General features: G+C 38.2%; 1 protein-coding gene across 1 annotated transcript in view; it reads left to right on the forward strand.

Moving 5' to 3' along the window:
- The window catches only part of shot (dystonin-like protein short stop), a 1,304,552-nt gene that overhangs the window by 410,830 nt on the left and 878,633 nt on the right, over window positions 1-15,089 (forward strand). The gene's annotated exons all lie outside the window — the stretch shown is intronic.

Consider the following 15,089-nt stretch of genomic DNA (forward strand, 5'->3'; position numbering starts at 1 on the left):
GGCCTGTTTGGCCAAGTGGATAGGGATCCACTCTGCAGCCAACAGACTGCAGATTCAAATGTCATCATGGGCATGGATGTTTGTAAAAGCCCGCTCTGGATGAGCTTATATAGCTCTTTGTGTTTATAAGGCTTGTAGTTTTTAAATTTTCACTTTTAATTTAGAACCTTCCCTATAACTTGCTATATGGATGATTTTTTGCTGTTTGGAATAAAAAAAAAAGATCAATAATTAGAAGTCTTCTTACAAAAAAATAATAACCTTCATCAATCAAATTCACTATGGAATTTGAATCAAATTGGACTATATCCTTCCTTAAATTTCCTTCAAAAGGAAATTACTTATCAACATTTGTATGATATATCTTCAATCTCAGGTTTAAATCCATCAAACTTCTGCTGGCCATCCCTCACAGAAGTATGGTATTATTAAATGCACTTCATTCAAGCTCTTATATCATCTGTTCCTCTTCCAAACTACTTCAGAAATTTCTACAATCAAAGAATGTCTGTTCTCAATGGTTATTATGTCTCATGATTTACAATTCCAAAACAATGGAGAAATTTATCAAAGGTTGGTTTTTCTCCCATCTTTATTAGAATAGATGATTTGCACAGAATTTCTATCCCTTACATTAAAAGGATTTCCGACATATCATTCATATCTTAAAGAAGTTAAAGATGTCTACCACATTCAAACCTATTAATTCAGTTAGCTCTTTGATACCATCTTCAAAAGATAAAATTCTGAAAAAAGATAAAATTATAAATTATATGAAGTATAAAAATGTTACCTCTCCAGCTACCTAGAGTTTATTCAGTTCCACATAACTGCCTATCCTATTTCAAACAGGTTGATCTGTTTCTAAACAGTGCATAGCTGAACATCAGTCCTATGTTATGTCCAAGAAACATAAATCTAGTCTAACAGAATATGGACATATGAAAAAGGCATATGACAAATGCTATTCAAAACGCTACAGTTATATGGTGTCAATGGGGCATTATATCAAGCAATACTTAGGCATTGTTTGAGTTGTAAGTCAGCAGTTAGAATTGAAAGAAGTACAGGAAGATGGTTTAATGTTAAATCTAGTGTCAGACATAGATGTACATTATCCCCTCTGTTATTCATTATCTATATGGATCACATTATGAAGGAACGTGGTATTAAACCTGATATCCAAATTGGAGATGTTAATCTTAGCTCTTTGCTTTATGTGGACAATGTTATACTTCTAAATAAATACAGCACAAGTCTGCAAGATTTCCTGACTAAATTGAATAACTGTTGTAATAAATTTGGTATGAAAATCAGTAATAACAAGACAAATACAATTAAAATAGGCAGAAACGTTATAAATATCAACTGCATTGTGAATGGAGAACCTATAGAACAAGTAAAACATTTGAGCTGCTTAGTAAAAAGCATTTTTAGTACAAGATGGTAAATTATATTTGGAAATAGACAACAGAATCAACAAAGCTGGTATGGTTGGAAGTCAACTGAATAAATTTAAATGAAATAAGAGAGAACTTAGTCAAAAAACTAAATTAGTTGTATACAAGACAGTGTTCAAACCAATTTTAACTTATGGATCTGAGAGGTGGGTCAGAAGTAAAACGCTTGACCAGAGACCTCAGATATGAGAGTCCTGAGAAATATTAGTGGCATGAACAGATGGCATCAATGGAAATATCATATTAAAAACGAGGATATTAAGAAAGAACTTGACATTGTCAGCATCCAGGAATGCGTTAGCAGAGCTAATCTCAGGTGATGTGGTCACTTAAATAGAATGGGAGAGGAAAGATTAGCAAAACAAGTGTTCTCTGCCAGGTTGGCAGGAAAAAGACCCAGAGGAAGACCAAGATATAGGTCGATTGATATGGTAAAAAGTGCCTTAGAAGACAGAAATATAAGATCTGATAATTTTGGAATCTTGACAGGTAACAGATTGATTTGGAGGAAAATTGTAGATAGGACATTAGTACCAATGTAAATTTTTCATCTAGTACTATCATATCTTGTACACCCCCTGAAGGTACATATTAGGAGTTTGATGATGATGTTCTACTGCCATATACCCTTGTTCTGGAAATCGGCTTGTAACCAACAAATTCCACCTGTACTATCCTCATAACAGCATATTGCTCTCACCTCAGTCCTCTTTAAAACAATGGAGAAAGCTATTAACTGCCAACTCCTGCAACCTGGAAGTTACATGCTTAATATATTCTGCCAGAAACTCCATTGGGATGTTCTCCAACATTTTGAGAAATCCAGCTTGATGGTTTTGTTATTTAGAAACTATGTTATTCTTTCTAATCAAACTTTCCTGTGCTTTTTCTTATGCATTTGGTACTCTATATAGTTTTCTCTAAAAGCCATTCATCCTTACCTTAAATGAAGATGAATGGCTTTTATTCTTCAACATTACCTGCAATACTGGAATGTTTTAAAGCTTTGTTCTTACATCATGTTTCTTATTTTTTACATCAATAATATTCATATGCTATCTGCAATCTAATGATGGCATAGCTCTGTTCTTGTTGCTTAATGTTTAATATTTAAATCACACCAGTATGACTGCATTAATATCCATCATATTCCTGATAAGTTTCTCTTTAATTGTTTACATTATTACTATCTTCCTATTGGAAATTAGTAATAATGTAAACAATTAAGAATGTATACAGAAGAATGAATGTATTCTGACAATATCAGACTGCATACATTCTTCTGAGGCACTTTTAACTGGATCACTCATCTTTTTTTTTATTGCTATTCTGATATCAGCATCAGTTTTGTTGACCTTTCCTCTCTCATTCTGTTTAAAGCTATCCAATACCACCTTACATTAGCTCTATTTTTACATTCAAAAATACTGACACTATCAAGTTTCTTTAATACCACTTCATTTTTCATATGATTCAGCCATTTACTATTGCTTCCTTAATTTTTCTCAAACTTACAATACAATGTGTATAATAATTTGGTATCATCCCAGAGCATCCTGTGGCCAGTATTTATTATCACATATTCTGCTAGACCAGTTGTGTTATGCTTCATGGAGGCAGTGTAGATTGATGTTCAGAGATTAATGTTCATTTCTAACTCATTTCTCAATCTAATGAGTCAAAGTTGGTTTCAACACTGTCTTGTCTACTGCTTTTAACAAGCAGTAGACAAGATAGTGTTGAATGATGAATGAGTGGAAGTAGTGTTTTCCCTTGTCTTACACCTAATTTTACATCAAACTATCTAGATCCTGTGCTTGCTTCATTTCTAATTGTTGACTTGTTGTGTGTGATCTGTATAATATCTCATTTACCCTCATATAATTAGTTTTCTGTAGTTTCTTTCTTATTCCATATAAATTGATTCACTGGCTCCCCACCATACAAGCTTTATTCACCATTTTCATTAAAAATTGTGCCTAAATAATTGAAATATTTAACTTGTTCTAGAGGTTAATCATTCAGAAGGTAGTTGATACTTTTGAGCTTTCTGCATCTTTTCATAGTTGTCTTTTGCTGTTTTTTAAGGCCAGATTTGTCACAGCTGTTAAGTTAAAGAATCCTGATAACTTGTACCAGAATTAAGAACATTACATTATCAACATAAATTAAGGAGATGAGATGAATGCCTTCAAGTTTGATATTGGGTTTAATGTCGCTTTCTTTCATAATGTGGGCCTTATAGATGATGAATAAGAGTGGAAGTAGTGTTTACCCTTGTCTTACACCTAATTTTACATCAAACTATCTAGATCCCGTACTTCCTTCATTTCTAATTGTTGACTTATTGTGTGTTGATCTGTATAATATCTCATTTATCCTCATATAATTGTATCATTTTAAAAAGATTTTCTCTTGGCACTTTTTCATATGCTTTTTTCTAGATATATACAACTTAAAAACATATCCGTGGCATATTTCATGATTTCTCAATTATTTATCTTATGTGTTGAATAGAGAAATTAGGACCATGGAGATTACTTTAGCTGAAGTAACTAGAACAGGATTAAGTATGGGAGAGTCTTTGGTGATTGAAGTAATAAATAGTATGGGAGTGATTGGGAGTCAACAGAACAAGATGTCATGAGAGAGTAAGTAAAAGAGCGTTGAGTAATGAAACTGGAAGAGTCATGCTAAATAGCGTAGAAAATGAGGCCGTGAGTGATGCTTTTTGTACTTGAATGAAGTTATGAGTGGTAAAATATATGGTGATTCTATGATTAAGGGTATGGAGAGTGGTATGCCTGAGGAATGCTTGGTTGGTGGAACAATAGAGAGAGTGGCTTTAGCAATAAAGAGAGGGCATGATGCAGAAAAGATGATAGTTATGGTGGGTACAAATGACCTGAATGGTAGTATTAATCGGGTAGCAAAAGATTTAAGAACATTGTTAGATATCATGAAGAAGAAAAGTGTCAATGGGAGGATAGTGTGTGTGCTGCCTCGTTTTGACAATTATGAGTTAAGTAGACGAGTGATGATTATTATTATTTGATACCTCCAGGCAGTCCAAGGACTCATCGAGGGAGGGCACCTGCTCTGCAACTCTGTTTCCACCATTCAATCACCAACTGACCACAACTACACCAACAGCATCTACCGCCGACCACCACTGGTATTTCCACAGACAATCGCAAACATCCATGCCCATGGCAGGATTTGAACCTGCAGCGTTTTGACTGGAGAGTGGATATGCTAACCACTTGACCAACCAGGCTGGCATAATGAATGATGTGATTGCAAGAATGTGCAAAAAAAGAGGTCTGGAATTTGTTGATGTCTGGAGTGTGTTTGACGGCAAAAGACAGCTGTATGCAAGAGATGGGTTGCATCTAAACATGGAAGGTCATAAGCGATTGAAGAAGTTACTGTTTTCTGAACAAGTTGAAGTAATTGGGCATGGAAACTAAAATTGAAAAGGTTGAGTGTAAGAGGGAGAAACTTAAGCAGTGATTGTATATTTGTCGATCCTTATTTGCGGAATAAATTGCAGAATAGAGTGGATAAAAATTGGCATGAGACTACTGAAATTAGCGACGTGTACATCAGTTCTAAAGCTGGTACAAGAACTGAAGGGAATCTGCAAATTTTGTATACTAATGCAAGAAGCATTCAAAATAAGAGGGAAGAATTTTTGTCATTAGTCAGTGCAATCTCACCAAAAGTTGTAGGCATTAGTGAAACTTGGCTGTCAGCAGAAAAAGTGGTTACTGGAATTAAATATGATTGATACAGTATTTTCAAGGAGGATAGAGAAGATAGAATGGGGGAGGAGTACTGCTGATGATAGCTGATGAGTTGCAGCCAAAGAAAGTATAATATCAAGATGATAGACATGTGAATGATAGTTCATTTGAGGCAGTCTGGTGTGAAATAGTGACCAACACAACCAAATATACAGTTGGTTGCTGCTATAGCCCAGGGGGGGGTACAGGGGGTGATATTGAATTCACGCATCAGCAAATTAGTGCAATGATTGCAGCATTAGTGATTTTCCTCAAGGGCTCACTTTAGTGAGTACAGGCATGGAAAACCCGAGGTACCAGATGCTGGACCATGCCTTACTTCATGTAATATATATCTGTTATATTATTCTGTAGACTGGTCCCTCCTCTTCTTTCTTTGCTTCTTTCTCCTCTCCTTGCTCCTCCCCCCTGATGCTATTAGAGTATTCGAGAGCTAGGGGTGAGTCTTTCCTGTCTTGCTAAGTCATTTTGTCTTATGCAGCCACCGAAGGAGGCAAGCTTACCTCAATAGGTGCTGGTCCCAAGCCCGGATAAATGCGAGGGTTGATGTCAGGAAGGGCATCCGGTCGGAAAACTTTAATGCCAGCTCAAACTATGATATGAGTCAAAGAGAAAATGATATAAGGGCTAGGGCGTACCCCTTAAGCAACGCGCAGCCACATCGTCCTACAGCTGCGAGAAGTGGACGAGGGCTACCGCATCAAGGGCGGGTGTGGTTAAAGAAGTGAGCCCAGCAGGTGGAGAAGATGTTGCGAGTGGGAACACTGAATATTGGAAGCATGACTGGAAGGGGAAGAGAGGTGGCAGACATGATGAGGAAGAGGAAGTTGGACATTTTATGTGTGCAGGAGACAAGGTGGAAGGGGAGGGAAAAGCAAAGGAACTGGGAGATGGATATAAATTGTTCTACTCTGTAGCGAATAACGAGGGAAGAAATGGTGTAGGAATTGTGGTGTGTGGCAGAATGAAGGGTGAAGTACTGGACATGGGTAGAAGGAATGACAGGATCATGCGAATGAAATTGGGTCTTGGAGAAGAGCGGGTGGTCGTATTATGTGTATATGCCCTGCAAGTTGGTTGTACAGCAGAGGAAAAAGATGAGTTCTGGAACGTGTTAGATGAAGAAATGAGGGAATTGGAAGAAAATGAGATGGTGATTGTCGGAGGAGACTTGAACGGACACATAGGAAGACAGAATAGCGACTGTGAAGGGTGCATGGTGGCCACAGAGTGGGAATGATGAACCAGGAAGGAGAGAGGGTTGTGGACTTTGCAGTAGCGTTTGATCTGGCAATTGTGAACTCGTTTTTCTACAAGAGGGAAGAACATTTGATAACATTTAGGAGTGGTAACAACAACAACCGTTCACAAATTGACTACATTTTGACTAGAAGAAAACATCTTAAGGTTGTGACAAATTGTAAAGTAATTCCAACAGATCAAGTAGCACAGCAACACCGACTGCTGTGCGCTGACTTTAAAATAAAATAAGATCGAAGATAAGAACCTCTGGATGCCATGGAATGAAGACAATTAAGTGGTTTCGCTTAAAAGAGGAGAGTGTGAGGAATCGTTTTAGGGAGAGGGTGTTAGAGAGGATTTCGGATGGACTGGAAAGTGTACAAGATTGGTGGAAACATAATTCAAAAGTAATCCTGAGCTGTGCAATCGTGGTGCTTGGTGAGACATCTGGAAAGATTAGAGAGCAGAAGGAGGGTTGGTGGTGGAATAATGATGTACAAGTGGCAGTGACAGCTAAGAGGAAGGCAAAGCAGAAGTGGGATGAGTCAAGAGCGGAAGAGGACAGAGAGATGTACAGAGAGAGAAAGCAAGAAGCCACGAGAGTTGTGGCACAGGCGAAGGCCATGGCATATCAAGATCTCTATGATCAATTAGAAACAAAGGAAGGACAGAGAAAAATTTACCAACTAGCGAAATGTAGAAATAAAGCAGCAAAGAACATCTTACATGTGAGGCAGATCAAAGATGCTGAAGGAAGAGTATTATGGAGAGATGTGGACATAAGAAACAGATGGAAAATATACTTTGAGGGACTTTTGAATGAGCAAAATGCAAGGACTCACAGAGGAGATGGGCAGCCTTCTGAGGGGGATGGTGCAGAACATCAGTAGAGGTGGAAGTGATGGAGACCATGAAGAGGATGAGGAATGGAAAATCGGTGGGCCCTGACAGAATTCCAGTGGAGGCATGGAAGGCACTGAGGGAAGAGGGAATTGACCTGCTGTGGGACCTGTTCATGAAAGTTTGCCAACAGGAAAATATACCCGAGGAATGGAGGGAGAGTACTCTTGTTCCCATCTGCAAGGGTAAAGGGGATGCACAAGACTGTAAAAATTACAGAGAAATAAAGTTAATGTCCCACACAATGAAAATCCTAGAAAGGGTTCTTGATGGTAGACTGAGGAAGGAGGTGGAGATTGCAAAGGAACAATTTGGCTTCATGCCTGGTAGATGAACAACAGATGCTATCTTTGGGTTATTATGGCAGATGATGGAAAAGTATCGAGAGAAACAAAGGGAGCTACATCTGGCATTTATTGATCTGGAGAAAGCATACGATAGAGTGCCAAGGCAAGAAGTCTGGAGGTGTCTGAGGGAGAAGAAGGTGCCAGAGAAATATGTAGGTTGTTGTGGGAAATGTACAGAAATGTGAAAACAAGTGTTCGGACCTGTATAGACAGGTGAAGTTTTCAAGTAACAGTTGGCTTGCATCAAGGGTTAGCATTAAGTCTGTTTCTGTTTAATATTGTGATGGAGGTGGTAACAGAGGAGGTGAGAGAAGATGCACCTTGGACAATGTTGTATGCAGATGACATCTTGCTGTGTGCAGATTCAAGAGAAGAAGTGGAAACTAAACTGGAAAGATGGAGAAAAGTACTGGAAGAGAGAGGTATAAGACTGAGCAGAAGTAAGACAGAGTATATGTGTCGCACAGTTGGCAGCAGCCAGGAGACAGATCTGGAGCTGGAAGGAAATGTCATCAGGAAGGTGAGAGACTTTAGATACTTAGGTTCAACAGTAGAAGAAGAAGATGGAGGAGCTGAGAAGGAAGTGGGATGCAGGATATAAGCGGGTTGGAGGAACTGGAGGGAGATGGCTGGAGTGTTATGCGATAAGAGGGTGCCGATCAATCTGAAAGGCAAAATTTATAGGACAGTAGTGAGGCCAGCTATGACATATGCTATAGAAACTGTGGCCCTGAGGAAAAATAACATCAGCAGGATGGAAGTAGCAGAGATGAGAATGCTTAGGTGGATGTGCGGTGTGACCAGAAAGGATCGTCTGAGAAATGACTATGTCAGGGAGCAGCGAAAGTTACGAACTTAAGAGCGAAAATACAGGAGGCAAGGTTGAGATGGTTTGGTCATGTGATGAGGAGGGAGGACGAATATGTGGGAAGAAGGGTCATGCAGATGGATGTGCAAGGAAGGCGGAAGCATGGGTGGCCAAAGAAGAGATGGAGGGAGCTGGTTGAAGAGGACTTGAAGATGAAGAACTTGGGTGTGGTGACAACCCAAGACAGGAAGGTGTGGAGGAGACTCGTTACAAACAGTGACCCCACTTAAGTGGGAGAAGCTGCAGAAGAAGAAGATTGCAGGGTTAGTGATTATTATGGGGGATTTTAATTATGGTAATATCAATTGGAAGGAGGAAATATCACTTGGCAAAAAGGAAACGGAATTCATACATCTTTTAGGAGATAATTACTTGACACAGCACATAACTGAAGGAACACGTGGTGTGATAGCGTTGGACCTGGTCATTGGTTCAGAGGATATATGCATAAGTAAGGTGTCCTTGTTACCTCCAATTGGTGAGAGAGCGATCATGTAGTATTGACTTGGGAGGTTGCAAAATTTGTGGATTTCTCTCTTAAGAAGGGGTATATATGGAACTACAGGTTAGCAATTATAACAAGCTTCGGAGTGAGCTTGCAGTCATCCCATGGCAGAACATATTGCAGGGGAAAGATGTTAGCAGTGCATGGGATAAAATCAGTGGGTATCTGAGGAAGGCAATATCAGATTGTGTCCCCATGGTCAGGAAGACAAACAAGGTAGGTGTTAGATGGATGAGTATTAGTATCAAGCTTGATCTGCAAAAAAAGAAAATATTATGGAGAATTTACAAGGAGAAAGGTAATCAGTATACCCATGAGCAGTACAAGGCTCAAGCTAGGAAGGTTACCAGCATAGTAAGAAAAGCTAAATCAGATTATGAGAAGACCTTAGCCAAGGAGATCAAGGGTAATCCCAAAGAGTTCTTCCGCTGTATGGCAAGTAAAAGGAAGAATGAATTCAAAAGGATAACTTTAGTGGGTGCTGATGGTATTGAGGTGACAAATTCAGATGTAATAGTAGAGTTACTGAGCGATCACTTTTCAAAAGCCTATCACCCAAGTGAGGATATCACTTGGGTGATAGACTTTGGTATGGTCCCTAGGGAGTGGAAGGAAGGCAGTTCCTTCCACTCCCTAGGGACCATACCAGAGTATGGTCTAATACCAGAGTAAGGTGGCTCTAAAACTAACTAGTAAAACTAGTTAATTACAGACCAATCACCATCTCAGGAGTGGTGGTAAACGTATTGGAAAAGTTGGTTAAAGACAAAATTCAAGAATGGGTGGATCAGGATATGATACTCTATAGGGGCGAACATGGTTTTGTTAAAGGTCGATCCTGCCTTAGCAATTTATTAACTTTTTATAATAGAATAACATTTGAGTTGGACAAAGGAAATGGCTACACAGTGGTACTTCTGGATTTTGCTAAGACTTTTGACAGGAATACTGTTGCGCAAATTGGAGCAGATGGGGATGGATACTAAACTGATGATATGGATAGGAGAATGGCTCAGGGAGAGATACCAGAAGGTGGTGTATGGAGGAGCAGAGTCCAGGATGAGGCAGGTGACCAGTGGTGTGCCTCAGGGCTCTGTGCTTGGGCCATTGTTGTTTAATTTGTACATAAATGATATAGGAAATGGCTTAAAGGGAGATATTCAGTTGTTTGCTGATGATGCAAAGTTGGGTAGTACAATAAAAAATCAAGCTGATGTTGAGAGTTTGCAGGATGATTTAAATAAGCTGGAAAAATGGGCAAAAAGTAAGGGATGTCAGTTCAGTGTGGAAAAGTGTAAAGTTATCATTTTGGGATTAAAAGATTACAAGCTGTGTACTACATTGATGGGACGGTACTCCCAGAGATTTATAAGGCTAGGGACTTAGGGGTGTTGGTGGATAGGGAGATGAAGTTCAGGGGACACATTGCTAAGGTGTCCAAGATTGCACATAGGATTACTTGTTTATTTTTTAATGGTATATATTAGAACACAGAGAAATAAGTAAATAATTAATTTATTAACTTATTGCTGATATTTCGCTGGTGTTATAACCAGCATCTTCAGAGCACAAAAACACAGTTTGTCAACAAACGATGAACACATAAGTCTGTCCACATGATTAGGATTACTTGGTTATTGAAGACAAAGAATGACAAAGAAATTGAGCTAGCTGAGGAATAAGATAAGAACTGGATTGACATAATAGGGGTGACTGAAACAAAAAAGACAAAAACTGGCGAGATCTTTCTGAGCAATAAATACAAAATGTTATATTCAGGCAATGACAATCAAGGAAAAGAAGGAGTAGCCATAGTATTCAACACTAAATACGAGGCTAATCTTCTTGATTGGCAGGCAGTCTCAAGTAGAGTAATGTTGGCAAATATGAGAATGGGGAACTGGACAATGAGACTTATTTGTGCCTATGGTCGCACAGAAGGTTCCACTAAGGTAGAAGTGGAGGAATTTTTTGAGGCTTTAGAGAAAGCAACTGACACAACGAAAAAGAAAAAGTTGGTCCTTGTTGGGGATCTAAATAGCAGAGCAGGAAGTGATTGTCAGACATACAAAAATGTTTTGGGAAAACTTGGAGAAAAGAGCAAAGTTAATAATAATGGCAAATACCTGTTGGATTTCTGCTCAGGACATGGTCTGGTTATTACTAACACCATGTTCCAGCATAAAAATGTGCACAAATTCACATGGAAAGAAGAGGCAAGGAATAAAAAAAAAGTCTCATTGACTATGTTATTGTTGATAGTGATGTTTTCTCCCTGGTGCAGGACACCAGTGTGCACAGAGGATTTGAAATTGGAAGTGATCACTATTTAGTCTAGCAGGATAAAATTGAATTTCATATTGAAAATAATTACATGTAAAAAAGTTTTAAAGAGAATAAAAGTTGAGTAGCTCTCAGATGCGAACTGTAGACTGAAATACACAAAGATTATTGAAGAAAAAATGAAAGGGTTTGAGAACAGGAACCGAACCTTGGAGATTCACTGGCAAGCCTTGAAGAAAGCCCTGATTGATTCAGCCAGAGAGGCATGTGGTGAGGTTGTCTGCAAGGATAGAAAAATCAGAACTTCATGGTGGATGCAGGAAGTAAAAGAGGCAATGAAGGAAAAGAAGAAAGCATATCAAAAGTTCCTGGCAAATAAGTTAGCTTGTGCTCTTAGAGAATACAGAGACATATTTAAGAAAGCTAAACACTGTGTAAAACTAGCTAAACAAAAGTCATGGGAGGACTTTGTCAAGAACATAGAAAATAAATATCAAGAAAGTGGCAAAATATTCAGGAGGTTGTTGAAGAAGCTTAGAAATGGAGGAAAGAGTGCTGTAAGAGGAGTTAGAGATAATAAAGGTGATATGAAAATGGGAGAAAAAGATATCCTTGAAGTATAGAGTAATTACTTCGAAAAATTGCTAAATGAAACAAGCAGTGATAGCACAACTGGCATACAATCAGGAATACATATCCATTCTTGAAGTAGAAAAAGCCTATAAAGGCTTGAAATGTGGAAAGGCAGCAGGAGTAGATGATATTCGACCAGAAATGCTGGTATGGTGGTATAAAAGTTTTACAGTGGCTGCACTGCATAGTTCAGAAAGCCTGGACAGAGGGACGAATTCCTGATGATTGGAATAGAACTCTCATAGTACCCATATATAAAAAGGGGAAATAATACTGGATGTGAGAATTATAGAGGTATTTCTCTACTGAGTGTTCCTGTTAAGATATATGCAAGTATACTTGAGAAACGGTTGAGAAGAATTGTGGAAGAAAAGTTTAGTGAAGAACAAGCTGGATTCAGGCCAAATAGAGGCTGTCAGGATAAGATCTTCACTCTATGACAAATAGTCGAGAAATCATGGGAATATAATAAAGATCTGTATCTAAGTTTTGTCGATCTGGAAAAGGCATGTGACAAGGTGCCAAGAGAGAAGCTATTCAATACTCTACAGTTATATGGCGTCAATGGGGCATTATATCAAGCAATACTTAGTCTTTATTTGAGTTGTAAGTCAGCAGTTAGAATTGAAGGAAGTACAGGAAGATAGTTTAATATTAAATCTGGTATGAGACAAGGATGTAGATTATCCCCTCTGTTATTCATTATCTATATGGACCACATTATGAAGGAAAGTGGTATTAAACATGATATCAAAATTGGAGATGTTAATGTCAGCTCTTTGCTTTATGCAGATGATGTTTTACTGCTAAATAAATCCACTGCAAGATCCCTGACTAAATTGAATAACTGGTATGAACGTCAGCAATAAAAAGACAATGAAAATAGGCAGAATCGTTGTAAATGTCAACTGCGTTGTGAACGGAGAACCTGTGGAACAAGTAAAACATTTCAGCTACTTAGGCATGATTTTTAGTGAAGATAGTAAATTAAATATGGAAATAGACAACAGAATCAACAAATCTGGTATGGTAGGAAGTCAATTGAATAAATGCATATGGAATAAGAGAGAAATTAGGTAGAACACTAAATTAGCTGTATACAAGACAGTGTTCAAACCAGTTTTAACTTATGGATCTGAGAGCTGGGTCAGAAGTAAAACACTTGACCAAAGACTAGAGACCGCAGATATGAGAGTCCTGAGAAAGATTAGAGGCATGAACAGATGGCATCAATGGCAATATCATATTAAAAATGAGAATATTAGGAAAGAACTTGACATTTTTGCATCCATGAATGCATTAGCAGAGCTAATCTCAGGTCATATGGTCACTTAAACAGAATGGGCGAGGAAAGAGTAGCAAAACAAGTGTTCTCTGCCCGGTTGGCAGGAAAACTACCAAGATATAGGCCGATTGATACAATACAAAGTGCCTTAGATGATAGAAATATAAGATCTGATAATGTTGGAGGAAAATTGTAGATAGGAGGTTAGTAATGATGTAAATTTTTCATGTAGTACTATTATTATTATTATTATTATTATTATTATTTGACACCTCCAGGGAGTCCAAAGACTCGATGAGTCTTTGGACTCCAGGATATGAGTATCATATCCTGTACACCCCTTGAAGGTACATGGCAGGAATTTGATGATGATTATTCTCCTTTATAAAGCGTTGATACCTCGACATTTGGATTACTGTGCTCAGGTCTGGTCACTGGATTCCTTGGAGATGAGGAGGTTGTGGAGAGGGTTCAGAGGAGAGTGACTAAGTTGGTGAGTGATGTAAAAAAATGCTCCCTACATTGATGGATGAGAGCTTGTGGATCGCAGAGGTAGGTTGATAGAGAAGAGGGGATATGATAGAAACATTTAAATTACTAAAAGGATTTTATATGATTGATGCAGGGGAAATGTTTTAGCTGTGTTAATAGTGATGGAAGAACAAGAGGTCATCTCTCGAAATCGAGGAAAAGTGTGGTTAACAAGGGTGTGAGAATAAGGTTTTTCGCCTGGAGGGTGATGAATGAGTGGAATACATTGCCTGACTCAGTTGTGAGTTCTTTGTCTGTAAATGAATTCAAGAAGAGATATGTTAGATATTGTTTTGATAGTTTGGGTCTCCCACAATGAGTCCATGGTAATTATAAATAAAAATATGATCCTGACATTTGGCCCGACCTGTCTTGTCCCACCTCTCCTCAGGTTTTTTCTTCCTCAATTTTCCTTAGCCTTTTCTCAAGTATGCATGCTTGCACATGAATCTTACCTGGATCATTCTGCAGGGAAAGGCTGTTCTAATTCCCATATTCATTTTTTCCCCCCTTTTCACTGATGGGCTCTATGAGAGCCTCTCCAATCAACCAGAATTCAGCTATCCAATTTGACATTTTGAATTAACAGTGTAGCTGTTGTAGAAGTTATGTCTCTCTATTTGAGCATATCTGGTCGAATGTCATCTACTCCTAGCTGCTTTGTTGCATTTCAAGTTTCAGATGACTGTTTTTCCTTCAAGTATTGATATTTATTCCTGATTGGATTCCTCTTGATTATCTTCAACTATTGTTCTATCACTCTTCTATCACATTTAATATTCTTTCAAAGTAATTGCAGACGTAATTGACTGAATGGTTAATGTACCTGCTCTCCGACCCAAAGTTATTGGGTTCTCCTGCTGTGGACATGAATGTTTATGGTTGTCTTTAGATGGGTGGTGAATTTCATTGCCCAGTGTGAGATCACAACCTTGCTTATCACAACTTGAAGTTGTGATATGCAAGATTTAAGTTCCATGTTTAGTCTCTTTAGAGTAGGGTTTCTTAATTATGTAAAAAATAATAAAATACAAAAATAGTAAAAATCAGCCCACCCACAGTCTTTTCATTGGAAGAAGTCTCTCTCTCTCTCTCTCTCACACACACACAAATTCTTGAGACATTCAAATATCCTTATTTTCAGAAATTATATCCCACTCATCATCTCTATCATCTCTTATTCCTTTTACAGTAGTCATTCCTCTTCTAAGCTGTTTTTTTTATTTTTT

This window comes from Typopeltis vanoorti, chromosome 12, assembly GCF_054136105.1.
Source record: "Typopeltis vanoorti isolate ZY-2024b chromosome 12, IOZ_Tvanoo_1.0, whole genome shotgun sequence".
Lineage (NCBI taxonomy): Eukaryota > Metazoa > Arthropoda > Arachnida > Uropygi > Thelyphonidae > Typopeltis > Typopeltis vanoorti.